Below are 2,763 nucleotides of genomic sequence, written 5' to 3' on the forward strand. Positions count from 1 at the left end.
TTTTTTTATCAAGATCATAATTTCTTTTTTCTAGTAAGATCTTTGATATTAGGACAAAAATCATATTCTTGATAATATTTTTTGTATTGTTTTCCTGTAAAAATATATATATATATATTTTTAATTACTTACAAATTAATCATAAAATCAATCAGATGAAGATGAACCTTCGCCCCAGTCTGAGGTCCAGAGAGCTCTGGTGCAGGTTTTCATTAAGGATGTCTCTGTACATTGCTGCATTCATCTTTCCCTCGATCCTGACTAGTCTCCAAGTTCCTGCCGCTGAAAAACTTCCCCACAGCATGACGCTGCCACCACCATGCTTCACTGTAGGGATGGTATTGGCCAGGTGAGGAGCGGTGCCTGGTTTCCTCCAGACATGACGCTTGCCATTCAGGCCAAAGAGTTCAATCTTTGTTTCATCAGACCAGAGAATTTGGTTTCTCCAGGCGGGCTGTCATGTGCCTTTTACTGAATCAAGTTGAAGAAACATCTCAAGGATGATCAGTGGAAACAGGATGCACCTGAGCTCAATTTTGAGTGTCATGGCAAAGGCTGTGAATACTTATGTACATGTGATTTTTATTGTTTTTTATTTTGAATACATTTGCAAAGATTTCAAACAAACTTTTTTCACGTTGTCATTATGGGGTATTGTTTGTAGAATTTTTATGAAAATAATGAATTTAATCCATTTTGGAAAAAGGCTGTAACATAACAAAATGTGGAAAAAGTGTACTGTATATCACAAAGCATAATGTTGTAAACTTACACTCAATAATTAATAAAATTATCATATAAAAAAGTTTGCTAGATTTACGCTGCTAAAGAAGATGGAAACGTGTCATCACAGTCTGTGAAAAAGGTCTGTTGAGTGCTACGTTTTTTTTCCGAAGAGGAGAGCGTGCGCATGTATGGTTGCAAGGTTGCATAAATTATGACAGAAATATTTCCAATTTGTGCAAGTATAAATCTCTGATTGGGGTTTTGCATCTATTATCTGGCAACCCTGAGCATATTAAAAGCTTGTGGATTTGCGATAGGTCCCAATACCAGATAAATGAAATAAAAAACGTTCATGATAAATCGACCCACGGGCATTCGTTTTCCCTGGTCTGCAATTGAGGGTGCTTTAAGGTTTGTGGTGCTTAGCACCATCAAGCACATTGAGTCATCATGTTACATGTTTTTGATATCCCCTTTTTCGCTCATATTTGAAATGCCCAATGTCCAATCTCTTTAAATCCTCATGGTGGCGTAGTGGCTCGCCTCAATCCGGGTGGCGGTGGACGAATCTCAGTTGCCTCCACGTCTGAGACCGTCAATCTGCACATCCGTCACATAGTGCTTTACGCTATTCTCTGCAGAATCTATGCACAACACGCCACCCACTCCACCGAGAGCGAGAACCACATTATAGTGACCACGAGGAGGTTACCCCATGTGACTCTACCCTCCCTAGCAACCAGGCCAATTTGGTTGCTTAGGAGACCTGGTTGGAGTCACTCCGCACACCCTGGATTCAAACTTGTGATTCTTTGTGGTGGTAGTCTTCTATACTCTTTTTAATTGAAAGCAATTTTTACCTTGTATTGCCATATTTAGTAACAATTTCTCATATATATTTTTTTAACAACCACATTTATTAAATCAGTTAGTTAAATTAATTTGAGCAAATGTATTTGATCCAAGTGAATAATGCATCCTGGTCAACATCCTGGCCCATATTGAAGCAAAAGGTACATGTAGCCTTTCTTAACTATACGTTTATTTTCAGATCCAAATAAGTTATAAGAATACATACAGGAATAGCTGCATGAAGACCACACAAATAACATGACGACATTGAGAAAGCTATAGGGTAACCACAACATTTCCTCTAGACAGACTTTCCATTTGTCGCCTCACCTTTTAACCCTCATATTCTGTTGCCCTCATTATTGTTTGGCATCCCAGCACCCATAACCTGTACCCATAATGTACATAACAGTACATTAATACATTTGGTAGACATTTTTATCCAAAGAAACTTTCTCAGTATGTTCCCTGGTAACTGAACCCATGACTTTGCCTTTGCTTATACCATGCTCTATCATTTGAATGACAAGCACTTTAAAAGGTAACTTCAGTTCAAAATGTATCTTATTTTATTCAAAGACCCAATGAAAAGCTTTTTCAGTGTTGTGGTTCTCTGAAAGAAGATCGTTCTGAGGCGGATCGTTCTGAAAGTATCGATACTTCCGTTCCTGATGTTGTATCAAAAATATCGATCCTCACACAAAAATTTTGATTCTAAATCTTTTTTTTAAATTTTTTTATTAAGGACATTATTATTTGGTTAACACGAACAATAATCATAAGCTTCAAAGTGAAATAAAATGGACTATGCTATATTAGCAAACACTTGTGCAGGGTGGGAACTGTTTCTTCTTCCACTCATCTTAACTTCATAAATGCGGGGAAACACAAGCAGACAAGCGCTTGCGCCCTCACAAGACTCATTCAAACAAGAGGGATCAGCGCCTTGTAGAAGTAATGATAGAAAATCAGAGAAAACGTTTCTTGTCGTGCAGGCTATGGCATGCACAGGCATTGTATACCCTCCTATCTGTTTTAGGATTGTGCGCATGCCCACCTGAAATAAGTGATGATAGATGTGGCCGCCAGAACGATCAGGCATTTGACCCGGAACTTTTCAATCTAATAACACGATGCCGCAGCACCGTTTATTGTGTTTTATTAGTATTTAATTTTTTTGGGAAA

This window comes from Xyrauchen texanus, chromosome 36, assembly GCF_025860055.1.
Source record: "Xyrauchen texanus isolate HMW12.3.18 chromosome 36, RBS_HiC_50CHRs, whole genome shotgun sequence".
In the NCBI taxonomy this organism is placed as follows: Eukaryota; Metazoa; Chordata; class Actinopteri; order Cypriniformes; family Catostomidae; genus Xyrauchen; species Xyrauchen texanus.